This window comes from Myotis nattereri (assembly GCF_964212035.1).
Source record: "Myotis nattereri genome assembly, chromosome: 2".
NCBI classification, from domain to species: Eukaryota; Metazoa; Chordata; class Mammalia; order Chiroptera; family Vespertilionidae; genus Myotis; species Myotis nattereri.
In genome coordinates this window covers 79,635,685-79,650,589 of record NC_138076.1, presented here as the reverse complement: position 1 = coordinate 79,650,589, position 14,905 = coordinate 79,635,685, and positions in this window count along the sequence as shown.

The following is a 14,905-nucleotide window of genomic DNA, read 5'->3' as shown; positions in this document are numbered from 1 at the left end:
CATTATATTCAAGTAGTCATTTGAGGTATGCTATAACGCATTTGTGCATTTATGCATGTTTATAAATGAGACATAAAGCATTTACAAACATAAGTCCTGAGATAACAATAGCTACGTTACCTGAGAAAAATTATCAGTTCCTCAAGTTTTTCTCCAATATTTGTAAAATGATGGGGAGAAAAATGTCTGCTTAACATACCTTGCAAGTTATTAGAAAAATATAAGTTAAAATGCTAGGTAATGTAAATCACAATGTACATAATGCTATTCTTATAATAATTATGAATATATATATATATACATATATATGTGTGTGTGTATATATATATATATATATATATATGTGTGTGTGTATATATATATATACATATATATATATATATATTAGAGGCCCAGTGCATGAAGTTCGTGAATCCTGGGGTGTCCCTCAGCCTGGCCTGTACCTTCTCCATATTGTGGTGGCCATCTTGTGGCACACAAGGACCACCTACACTTTTATTAGTGTAGATATATAACTATTGCTGAATGTCTTTTATGCTACCATTATTCTTGTATATAAATAAGACATACAAAATCATTGTATATCATCTTTTTTGCTTATTGTATATACCATTGAAGGTTACATTACTGCATGTTTAGACTCTATTGTTTTGTGAAATTAATCTTGCTCTGTTTCATGGTTGCATTTATATACATTTTGCTACAAAAATGTCTTGCTTCTGCATGAGATATTAATTCGTTTGCTCCATAGTTTCTCTGCTTTCTATCATTATAACTCAAAGATAAGCATTGTTATTTTATATAAAATATAACACTTCTTAAAATTTCTTTTGGATCAACTGATCAGCTGATTCCCAAATAATTTTCCTGATCCAATACTCACATTACAATCATCATACCAAAGTTAAGTCTCAGCAAGTTCCAGTTCTGAAATGTTTAAGATGGTCTCATCTTGCTTTTACTATTTGATGTCATTTATTAGTAGAATGACCATGGACTTTAGGCCATAACCTTAGGAGGCAATATTATCTCAGTCCTTTCATGCTATCATTTTTTTTTTAAAATTCTAGTCCAGTAAAAAAAAAACAACAAAAAAACACACAAATAAACAAAAAAACAAACGCCTTTTCTGAGCTTCATCTCCTTGTGTGTAAAGTAAGAAATATGTCACACAATTTTTGTTGACATTGCCAACATATAACCCAATTTTAACTTATTAAAATCTCATATCTATTACCATCAATTATTAACTCTGATGTCTATTTTTAGTTTTAGGAATCAAGGACTTACACCTTGAATGTTTATATTTCTCACCGCTGTCTACTACTTGAAAAGTCTCTTATAATAGAGTTTTATATATGTAAATTTGCCTTCTATAATTTTATTAAGTCTACCTCATAAATTCCTCTTAAAAATTATATTTTATTTTTTATCTGTAGCCATAGCCATAATCTTTATTATATCACAAATACATGATTATAATGATAATGTAATATATATTTTTAGTGCCTAGACTTTATTCTTTCCAATAAAAGGAGTTTCCTGATTGTCTGATATATTATTCCAAAAATCAAAGACAATCCTTGTATTAAGATTTTTCCAGAGGAACAGAGCCAATAGGATGCATCCACACATATGTGTAGGCATATATATATATACATATATAGTAAACTAAGTAATTATTATAATATCATCCTACTATGATATAGTATAAGAGATTGGCTTAATAATAATAAAAAATGAGATGTCCCATGATGTCCTAGCTATAAACTGGAAACTCAGGAAAGAGGATATGTAGCTGTGAGAATTGGAAAGCTGATGGTGTAGCTTCCAGATGAGGGGAGGAGTACATCAATGTTCTAGCTGAGTTAATCTCTTTTATTTTATCTTATTCATGTCCAAAATGGATAGGATGATACTCACCCACATTAGAGAGGGCAAGCTTCTTTACCCCATCCTATGATTCAAATGCTAATCTCATTCAGAAATATCTTTACAGACACACATAGAAATCATGTTTAATCTGAGCACCTTGTTGACACATAAAATTAGCTATCGCGATTTCCCAAATGGCGGTGAAGTCAGTAGAAACTACACTGACATGCTCCCAGAACCAAAATGGAAATACAATTAAAATACAGAGAAAAACATCCTGTATAATCAAATGAAGGCTAGCTGGAGAGAACCCAGGTAACCAAGGACTTTCCAAGGATGGAAAGCGAAGACTACATAGAGACTGGTATGAAGTGCAGAGGGATGAAAGGGCTGTCTGGGCTCCCACAGACAGCAACTAATGTTCTGGAGGGATATCTCTGCTATGGGAGGTTCCCACTGAGAACTCTGGAATCTAAACCCCAAAGTGGGCTCCCCAGCCGAGACACGAAAACTGAGAAAAGTGCCCACAGAACACCTGGCTGTGAAAAGCAACATGGTTGCTGTTTGCAGGGAGAGAAGGCTGGAAATGCAGGCACCCTTCTTAAAGAGCCAACTCACAAAATTTCATGTACAGCAACTCACTGTGGGCTCCAGCAAAGAGAGGGCAGAGTGGACGGGAGCTGTGTGAGCAGAAGCCGGGTTTGAGGATTCTGGGGTAAAAAGGTAGGTAGACATATAAAATTAGCTTTCCTGTATTGAATCATTCTGCCACACTATGGAGGACAATTAATTCTGCAGACTTTTATCATCCAGGCAGCTTCTTTGTCTGGGTGAGAAGCAATTACTGTATAGGAAAACCCGCTGCCCCAACCTGTGAAGTTTTTGAGGCCTATTAAGATACTGAGAATAACAATCAGCCTACTTACAGAAGCAATTGCCCCACCCTATTGGAAAACCTCTTGCCCCACCCTGTGGTCAATAGCCAGAGGCTAATTAGGCCTGAGTATCAATTAGACTGTTGGCAGAGGTAGATCTATGGAGGCTTTGAGTCTTTGCCTGGTCTCTTTCTAAGACAAAAGTTAGAAAAAGCAGACCTTGGTCCACTCAGTCTCAACAGAGGGAGCCACAAGCTTTAGATTGCTGATAGCTCCAAACAGGGTAATCAGGGGCAATCAGAAACAGTGTGTAACACTACCTGCACTAGAAATTGGGAGTCATATCAGATCTACCTAATTCATAGACACAAACTCGAACAGGCAGCCAAAATGAGGAGATAAAAAAAGCAAGCCTCACAAGAAATAACAAGAGAAATCTCCAGGAAAATAACTAAATAAAATGGGGATAAGAAATTTATCAAATATAGAGCTCAGAATAATGATGGCAAAAATGCTAAATAGTATGAGAAAAGATATAACAATGAAGAGTGACATAGCACTAATAAAGAACATAGTAGAAGGAATACACAGCAGAATGGGGAACCCACAGATTGGATCAGTGAATTGGAAGACAGTGTAAAAAAAAAAATCACTTAATCAGAGAACCAAAAAAGTAAAACCAAGGATAGCTTAAGGGAGCTGTGGGACAACATGAAATATAACAATATTCACATCTTAGAAGTATCAGAAGTGCAAGAAAATGAGCAAGGTTTAGAAAGTGTATTTAAAGAAATAATGGCAGAAAACTTCCTTAACCTGGTGAAGGAAGAAGTTACACAATTTTAGGAGGCACAGAGAGTCCCAAAGCAAAAAGAGACAAACAGGCCCATGCAACAAAACATAATAATTAAAATGCCAAAAATTAAAGACAAAGAATCTTAATGGCAGCAAAAGAAAAGCAATTTGTTGCCTATAAGGAAGTCCCCATAAGACTGTCAGCTGATTTTTCTGACTCTACAAGCCAGAAAAGAATGGCATGAAGTATTCAAGGTAATGAAAAGCTAGGATGTGAAACCAATATTACTAAATCCAGCAGGGTTATCATTTAAAATAGATGGTAGAATAAAAAGCTTCTCAGACAAAAAGAGTCTTAAGGAGTTTATCACTGCCAAACCAGTACTGCAAGAACTGTTAAAGGGACTGCTGTAATTAGAAATTAAAAACAACAACATTATATATATATATATATATATATATATATATATATATATATATATATATAAACTAGAGACCCAATACACAAAATTTGTGCAAGAGTAGGCCTTCCTTCCCCCAGCTGCTGGCACCGGCTTTCCTCTAGCACCCGGGACCTAGGCTTCCCTCTGGCCATCGGCAGAAGGTCATCCAGAAGTACATCCTGTCTAATTAGCATATTGCGCTTTTATTATTATAGATAATTAAAAAGGCAATAAAAGTATCTATCATTAATAACCTTAAATGTAAATGGAACAAATGCTCCAGTCAAAAGACAGGGTAGCTAAATGGATACAAAAACATGACCTAGTTATATGCTGACTACAAGAGAGCAAGTCAGAACAAAAGACTCACAGAGGATGAGAGTAAAAGGATGAAAAATTTTTTTCCATACAAATAGAAATGAAAAAATAAAAGCTGGCGTATCAATAGTCATATCTGATAAAATAGACTTCAAAATGAAGGCAATCACAGGAGACAATAAAGGTCACTACATAATACTAAAGGGATCAATCCAAAAAGAGGATATAAACCTGGAAAATACATATACAACTAATATATATATATATATATATATATATATATATATATATATATATATATTACATTTTGAAGGACTTTAATGGAGAGATTGATAGCAGTACAAACATAGTAGGTGACTTTAACACCCTGCTGACTTCACTGCATAGATCTTCCAGACAAAAAAATAACAAGGGATCAGTAACTCTAAATGCCACCCTGGATCAGTTGGAATTAATTGATATTTATAGAATACTTCACCCAAAAACTGCAGAATGACATGGGTCATTCTTGAATATTGACCACATGTTAAGACACAAAACAGGTCTCTACAAGTTCAAGAAGTTTGAAATTATATCAAGCATCTTCTCAGATCACAATGGAATGAAATTAGAAATCAACTACAGTAAAAACATTCATAAACATTTAAACTCATGAAGGGTAAATAGCATGTTATTAAACAATGAATGTTACTAATGAGATCAAGAATGAAATAAAAAATCGTCCTGGAAATGAATGAAAATGAACACACAACAACCCAAAATGTATGGGATATAGAAAAAGAAGTCCTGAGAGGTAAATTCATAGCACTACCTCAAAGAACAAAAAAAAAATTAATAATAAAGTTTTAACCCTATGACTTAAAGAATTAGAAAGAGAATAACAAGAAAAGCAAACAGTAAGTATAAGGATGGAAATAATAAATACTATAGCAGAAATAAATGACATGGAGACTAAAACAAACAAACAAAATAAATACAAAAGATCAATGAAACAAAAAGCTGGTTCTTTGAAAGGATAAACAAGATTGATGAACCTCTAGCCACACTCATCAAGAAGTGAAGAGATAGGACCTAAATAAATAAAATAGAATCAAATTTTGTGAAGTGACAACTGAGATCACAGAAATACAAAGACTGTAAGAAAATAGTTTGAACAACTATATCCAACAAGCTGTACAATGTGGATGAAATGTACAAATTTATAGAAAAATACAATCTTCTAAAACTGAATCAGTAAGAATCAGAAAACCTGAATAGGAAAATAACAACTGATGAAACAGAAGCAATAATACAAACATTCTTAGCAAACAAAAGCCCTGGTCTGGATGGTTTCACAGGGGAGTTTTCCCAAACATTAAAGGAAGAACGAATATCTAAAATCAAACTATTCCAAAAAATCCAAGAGGAAGGAACACTTCCAATCTCTTTTTATGAGGCCAGCATTATTCTAATTCCAAAACCATATAAAGAAAATACAAACAAGGAGAATTACAGGCCAGTACACCTGATGAACATAGATGCTTACATCCTCAAAAAAATATTAGCAAATTGGATCCAGCAATTAACTAAAAAGATTATACGCCATGACCAAGTGAGTTTTATTCCAGGGATGCAAGGCTGGCACAATATTAGCAAATCAATAAACATGACACATCACATGAACAAATTGAAAAGCAAAAATCACATGATCATATAAATAGATGAAGAAAAAACATTTGACAAAATCCAATAACCATTTTTGATAAAAACTATCAGCAAATTGGGAATATATGTATCATACCTCAGTGTAATAAAGGCCATATATGACAAACCTACAGCCAACATCATACTCAATGGGCAAAAACTAATATAATTTCCCCTAAAAACTGGAATAAGAGAGGGATGTCTGCTTTCACCACTCTTATTCATCTTGTTACTGGAAGTGCTAGCCACAGCAATCAGTCAAGAAAAAATCATAAAAGGAATCCAATTTGAAAGGAGGAACTAAAAATTTCACTATTCACAGATGAAATTATATTGTACATAGAAAACCCTAAAGACTTCACACAAAAAATGCTAGATTTAATAAATGAATTAGGCTATGTAGCAGGATACAAAATTAATATCCAGAAATGGATGGCATTTTTATACTCCAATAATGAATTCCAAGAAAGAGACACTAAGAAAATAATCCCTTTTAACATTGCAACAAAAACATTAAGATACTTAGGAATAAGCTTAACCAAGGAGGTAAAAGACTTGTACTTGGAAAACTACAGGATGTTGAAAAAAGATATATAGGAAGGTATAAAAAAGTGGAAGAATATACTGTGTTCGTGGATTGGTAGAATTAATATTATTAAAATGTCTATTCCACCCAAAGCAATCTATAGATTCAATATAATCCTTTTTAAATTTCCAAAGGCATATTTCATAGATCTAGAACAAATATTCCAAAAATTTATATGGAACCCAAAAGACCCCAAATAGCCACAGCCATTTTGATATAAAGAATAACAAAATTGGAGGGATCATAACACCAGTTATCAAGTTATGTTACAAAGCCACTGTAATCAAAACAGCCTAGTACGGGCACAAGTACAGGCATATAGATCAATGGAACAGAACAGAGACCCCAAAAAATCAGCTCAAGCTTTTATGCTCAATTAATGTTTGACAATGGAGGCAAAAGCATAGCATGGAGTCATGACAGTCTCTTCAATAAGTTGTATTGAGAAACTTGGACAGATACATGCCAAAAAATGAAACCAGACCACCAACTTACACCATACACAAGAAAAAACTCAAAAGGGAAAAAAGACTTAAATATAAGTCATGAAATCATAAAAATCTTAGAAGAATCCATAGACAGCAAAATTTCAGACATCTCTTGTGGCAATATATTTAGTGATACATCTCCTCGGACAAAGAAAACTTAGGAGAAAATAAACAAATGGGACTACATCAAAACTAAAAGCTTCTTCACAGCAAAAGAAACCATCAACAAAATGAAAAGGCATTCCACTGTATGGGAGAACATATTTGACAATGATACATCTGATAAAAGGTTAATATCCAAAATATATAAGGAACTCATGCAACTTAACAAAATAATACAAATAATATAATTATAAAATGAGCAAAGGATCTTAATACACACTTCTCCAAAATGAACATGCAGATTATCAAAAGAGATATGAAAAAATGTTGATCAGTCACTGACCAACAGAGAGATGCAACTTAAAATGGCAATGAAGTATCACCTGACACCTGTCAGAATGGCTACCACCTACAAGTCAACAAATGATAAGTGCTGGCAAGGATGTGGCTCAAAGGGAACCCTAATACACTGCTGTTAGAAATTCAGATTGGTGTAGTCATTATGGAAAAAAGTATAGAGTTTCCTGAAAACATTAATCATGGAACAGCCATTTGACCCAGTGATCCCACTTCTGGGAATATATCCTAAGAAACTCGAATCACCAATCAAAAAGAATGTATGTACTCCTATGTTCAGAGCAGTGCTATTTATAATAGCTAAGGTGTGGAAACAATGCAAGTGCCCATCAGCAGATAAGTGGATAAAACTGCTGTGGTAGATTTACATCATGGAATACTATGCAGTATTTTAAAAAGGACCTCTTACCCTTTGAGACAGCATGGAGGGACATGGAGAGTATTATGCTGAGCAAAATAAGTCAGTAAAAGAAAGACAAGTATCACATGATCTCACTAATTTGTGTTGTCTAATGAACAAAATATACTGATGAACAAAATAGATTCAGAGGCATAGAAGCATGGAACAGACTGTCAAATCTCAGAGGGAAGGTGGGGATGGTTGGGTGGGTGGGTGGGTGGGAAGAGATCAACCAAAGGACTTGTATGTATATGTGCATAACCCATAGACACATAGTGTGGTGAAGGCCTAGGATAAGGGGCAGGGATGGGTTAGAAGGGGTAAATGGGGGGAGAGGGCATATTTAATACTCTCAACAATAAGGATTTAAACAAAATAAATATAAAATAAAATGTTCATTATACATTAAAATAATTAGCTCTCACAATCCTTGTGCCTCCCTATTTAAATGCTTCTGTTACTTTAAATATGAAGTTGATCTTTTTCATTTGAGAGTAAATTGCTAATCATTCTTTAGAATATCAAATATGTGGGGCTCCATACTTGAGCTATGTTTTTCTTAAAGAATTAAATGAAAATTTTAATGCTAAGGCAATAACATACATTTTTCATGCATAATAAATAATTTTCACAAACTAGGTTATATTCCAGAACTCAGATGGCCTCTGTAGCATTTGTTATTACCAAGGATGTGTGTAGAATAGGAATACGTTCTAGACATTTCATATCATAATGAAGAAGAGGCTTTAGGAAGAAGAGGAGCAGGAGGTTGAAAAGGAGAAGGGAGAGAATGGGAAGGGGTAAGGAGAAGAGAGGGGAAGGAAGGAAGGAAGGAAGGAAGGAAGGAAGGAAGGAAGGAAGGAAGGAAGGAAGGAAGGGGAAGGAATTCTATAACTCTGAGCCCAAATATATTCCTGATTGTCACTTTATAATGTTGGCTGATTAACTTTGACTCAATTCTGCCTTGAAGTAATCAGCATATTGACAGATTATTGTTAAATAATATTTATTATATATCATGGAGCATCAAAAATTGGTCATACTTATATTCATGTTTTGAAATCACATATGTGAAATTCAAGTTGTATACTAAAGAGAGAAAAATGATCAGGATAAACAGATATGTTAAATATCTATAATAATAAAAGGGTAATATGCTAATTAGACCAGACATCTTCCAGACAACATTCCAGATGTCCTTCCTGAGGAAGCCGGGGCTGGAGGGAAGCCAGCCCGGGACCCAGGTGCCTACAGGTGGCCCGAGGGGAGCCATTTCATATCATAATGCATATGTGCTAATCATTCTTTAGAATGTCGAATATGTGTGGCTCCATACTTGAACTATGTTTTTCTTAAAGAATTATGAAAATGAAGGGTACTGGCTGTCTGCCAGTGGCCAGAGGAGGGAAGCCCAGGTCCCGGGTGCCAGAGGGAAGCCAGTGCCAGCAGCTGGGAGAAGGAAGGCCTATTTTTGCATGAATTTTCATGCATGAGGCCTCTAGTATTAAAATAAGAGGAGAAGTAAACATGTGTAAGAAAAGGGAGACAACTTACTAGTAAAACACTGCATCAAGATGGGTCAATTAATAAACTATTTTGAAATATAGATTAATTGTCATTATTATACTAATAACAATATTTATGATATCCTAAAATGTGAATAATGATGTAGTGTACTATTTAGGTAAGGTTTATTCTGAAAATATTAAATCGGTTTTGCTGAGTTTTCAAAAGCAAGACTTTTCCTTGAAGGGTGAATGAAAACAGCTTTCTACCTTAAGATCTTAGATAGCATTAGTCCAAATAAAGTTGATGATTTCTTCTGGGAGAATTTAATCAGTTTGTTGTGACATTGTACCAGCAACTCAATTCTGTAAAAACAATTGTGATTGATCACTGTTGTTCCATGAATTGGCCAGAGGGAATCTGAGAAAATCACTTCCACAGCCTACTTTTCAAAGCGCAACTTCAGAAAATGATGATCTTCTGGATATAAACTATTTTTCCTCATAAACATGCGTAAAACTATCTTTCATTAGCTATTTCTTTATTTTCATAATAGAAAATATCCATGATGATATCTACGATAGAAGACAGAGCAATTAACCAGCTGTAATGACATGTGGTAAGATCTTTCTCGCAATCCCTGAGCTAGTTAGCTACTGACATTTTCTGACCAGAAAACAGCAGGCAGACTGAGAAGGCCACAAGAGGAAAAGGGGGTGAGGGGAGGTGGAAGACAGTAAAGAGGCGATAAATGGAGATGGAAAGAGACGACTTTGAATGGTGAACACACAACACAATCTACAGATGCTGTATTATAGAAATGCACACCTGAAACCTATATAATATCATCAGTCAATGTCTCCCCAATACATTTTTTAATAAAGAAGGCCACTTCCATGTTTATTAAAGTGCCATGGAAATAAAGGGTTTTACCAATTCAGTAAGTGGTGTTTAAATTGGAATTAGGACCAGCTGTTTAGAAATGAGACAAAGCTATTCTGAATATAATGCATCTCTTCCAATTTCATTTTGGTCTACCACAATTATTACTTTTATTTATAAAACATCTGAAATCTTCCTGCTGCTTCCTACATCATGACACGTAAAAGTATGCACAGTGGTGCAAAAGTAGGTTTATAGTTGTGAATATGTGACACACAGAGTTTATCCTTGTATTACTATTTATCAATTATTTTCCATATAAACAACTGTAAACTTACTTTTGCACCACTTTGTATATTCTCAGGGCCTTTTTTTTTTTTTTTTCATAAGGCAGCCTACCACAGGGTGTATTCATTATTACTTAGGAGGAAAATATTACTTTATAACTTCTTAGATAAGGTTGAATCAGCCATTTTATTCTATATATCCACTGGGATTGAAGAGTTATATGGGGTCAATTTGGATAGGGTAGCTATAGCGATAACCTTCAAAGAGCTTCCTTGCTAAATGAGTAGCTTTGGCTATACTTTCAACATATTGCATCATTTAAAAAGCCAGATATTGTGTATACTGCTTTTATCAACAGTTATAAATTGCCAAGCAAAGTCTTCAGTGTAATTTCCCTCAACTTACTAGTATTTTCTATAGTTAGGCAATATCTCATAATTATTTCATCATTATTCATAATTTAAAAAAATATGTTCTTTATGTTAGAATATCCATTGATTTTCTTTTAAAAATTAGTTTCCAAAATTTTGCCTAGATCAGCTGAAGACTCAAATGTGGTAGGCATGTTCCTTTGTGGTTTAAGGGGACTGCAATAGGCTTTTTGCACCCTAATGTCTATTTTTGTCAATTTGCCTTGCCTAGTGCTTCTCATTAAATGATAAATTTCCCAGAATCAAAGTAAATATCTGAAACCCATATAATTTATTAAAACTTTCTATTAGTTTATTAAATTCGATACGTCATCTTAAAGATCTCTGGTGATTATATAGAGAAATTGGAATAAAGGTAAGATGTGGATCAAGAAAAAGTGTAGAGTCCAAGTGGATAGACACTGGAAAGAACCTGGAGAACCAAAGCAAGGGGAGATCTGAGGTCTGATAAGAAGGATCAGGAAATAGAAGACAAGGCACAGGCACACATTTGGAAGAGCAGATATTAGACACAATTTTCCTTTAGAGTTCTGATGAGCCATATTGTATGGGATCACTAATTCTTAACAGTGAGAGAACTCAAGCAAAGAAATTTGATGATAGCATAATCATTAATGCTTTGCAGAACCTTACTTTCTTATTAAATCCACTGAAGTTAATAAGTGATAGTACTACCTAAAATATAGTAATTAAGCTTTGACAGCTATTCTATTATGAAGTACACTTAACAATCAATGTCATGGAACAGATTAATTACAGTCCATTTAAATAATACTGTTTTGAACTTAAGCAAAAGCATTTATTGTTAGACTTCATAGCACTTCAAAATGTTTGTTGAATGCCTAGTTAATTTTTTTTCCTCTGGATTTTTCAATAGCAAGAAGTAAAAAAAAAAAATCTTTAACTTTATTGGCTCTCAATGATTACTTGTTTGTTTTCTAATGCATTTGACAAATGCTAAAAGCCTAACAAATATTAATATTATATTAAAATTTAGATTAGGGGTTAATACATTTATATTATGAAAGAAAATTCAAAACCAGCTCTGCTTATACATGACCTTTGCACCACTGATGCAATTCATAAATGTTTCAAAAACATAGATTCTCAAGCAGTAGAATTGTTTTCACTGGGGCTTATTTGGGAAACAAACTTAAAATTTCCTTCTAAATAAATTTATACCAGAATGCAATAGTTGTTCCAAAACTTTAACCATGTGCAAAAGTCTAATGCATTCTAGCCAGTTATAAATCCTTGTAAGATCCAAAATTCTAACTATTTATTGAGTGACAGTTTCAAGTTAAGCAGAATATATTTTCCATTTTAGTTGAACTCTGGTTTATGTGTGTTTTATTTTCTTATTGCCAGTGGAACTTAAAGTTTGAATTCTAGAACCTAAATTAATGTGTAGAGCTAGTTTCTACATTCTTTTAGAAACAGTTCCTAAATGTGTGACAAATCATTTGTGATATAAGCTAATGTGTCTACTGCATGTCTCAGAACATTTAATTACATTTCATTAATTCAGAATCATAACAGACTTGAATTTGCTTAAATATGAAAAGACTGAGACCTTAGGTAGTTTTATACATCATTAAATTGAACATGAAATTATACAGCTATAGCTCACTAGTTCTCTAACTAATGTATAAGAATGTTTATAAGATGCTAAGAATGTTTAAAAATAGAGCATTGTTAAATCATGTGTTGAAAACAAACTATACTCTATTAAAGAAAATATAAACATAAAGTGTGGTTGCTGTTATATACTCAGATAATTTTGAATGGCCCATAAAAATCACAAAAGTGAAAGATTTCTTGACTACTTTGGAAATGTATCCATGTAATTCTCAAGCTGGGAAGATAGTACATTTGTCCCTTCTGCCTTCCTCTTGCCTAGAACTTAGATATAACACCTGGAGTTCCAGAAGGATATTGGACCATGTACAATGAAAGTACCAGCTAAAAAATGTTACAATAGACGTGGTGGGAGCTTGCATTACAGATGTTATGAATCTGTTTACCAGTCTGAACAGTCTGCCTTCAGACTTCCTTTTTTCTTGAGAGAGAAATAAATTGCTATGTTGTTGAAGTCACAGTATACTTTTTCTACATTCAACTAAGCTTATTTTTTTTAAATATATTTTATTGATTTTTTACAGAGAGGAAGGGAGAGAGATAGAGAGTTAGAAACATCGATGAGAGAGAAACATCGACCAGCTGCCTCCTGCACATCCCCCACTGGGGAAGTGCCTGCAACCCAGGTACATGCCCTTGACCGGAATCGAACCTGGGACCTTTCAGTCCGCAGGCCGACGCTCTATCCGCTGAGCCAAACCGGCTTTGGCGACTAAGCTTATTTTTACATAATTCAGACATTTAGTACTTTTTCTACTGGCTTTTCTAATGGGTTGAAAATTCCATCACCATATTAAAATCCTTAATTACAGGTATTATGTTATTGTGTTGGCAGCAACATTTCTCAGAATTTACTTACTTCCAGCAATCAAACCAATGATTTTTTCACTCCTATTGCCTACTTGGTAGAGAAAGATAAATGTTACCAAGACCTTATAGTTGGCCAGGGATGAGAATGGAGAGAGTGGGGTGTGAGGATAAATGGTGACCATTTGAGGGACAGCTATAGTTCAGCAGAAATATGTACATGGTGGAATTCCCAGGTGAAGAGATATGAGTCACCTCACAGAAGACCATTAGCTTGTAACTTCCTTTCTTGGCATCACTTGAAGTTTGCCTGCTGAACTTAGACGACAATGAGAAAGAAAGAGCATTTCCAAAGTCCTGAAGAATCAAATTAGCAACTGTGCTGCTAGCCCTATTGCACGAAATATATTTGGGGTAAAAATCACCACATCATCTTTATTTTAATGTATATGGGTTTGGAAATTTACTTTTTTTTATAAGCATATAAACAGAAAAAAATAATTCTCTTGATTTACAGTGTTTGGGATAGAGAATGCTCTTATGCCTTAGAATGTATGGTTGGGAGCCAATTCCAGCTTTCCCTCAGATATAGAAAAATATATTCATTATTCTTTCTTATGCTATATGTATATATAGTTTTAAATAATTATTCTGCCAAAACCGGTTTGGCTCAGTGGCTAGAGCGTCGGCTTGTGGACTAAAAGGTCCCAGGTTCGATTCCGGTCAACGGCATGTACCTGGTTGCTGGCATATCCCCAGTAAGAGATGTGCAGGAGGCAGCTGATCGATGTTTCTCTCTCATCGATGTTTCTAACTCTCTATCTCTCTCCCTTCCTCTCTGGAAAAATCAATAAAATATATTTAAAATAAATAAATAAACAAATGAATAAATAAATAAATAAATAATTATTCCAACAACATACCTGGAAAATGATACTCAGATTGAGCAAAGCTCTTCCTTGAGGTCTTTCACGGTGTTCTCTAAGAACTCTTTACATATATATATATATCTACACTAATAAACGAGAAAAATGGTAATTGGCGTACGGCGATACCCTTTTCATTGGCTAATCAGGGCTATATGCAAATTAACTGCCAACTAAGATTGGCAGTTAACTGCCAACAAGATGGCGGCTAATTTGCATATGTAGGCACAATGCAGGGAGGCGAAAGGGAAAGCAGGAAGAAGCCCCCTGCCACTGACAGTGATCGGAAACCCAGGGGGGAGCTAGGAGCTGGGGGGCAGGGCAAAGGCGGCCCTGGGGCTGCCTTTGCCCTGCCCCCGAGCCATGATCGGAGAATCAGGTGCCTTTGCCGCCCTGGCCAGTGATAGCAGGAAGTAGGGGTGGAGCCAGCGATGGGAACTGGGCACGGTCGAAGCTGGCAGTCCCAGGAGCTAGGGGTCCCTTGCCTGGGCCTAAAGCGAAGCCC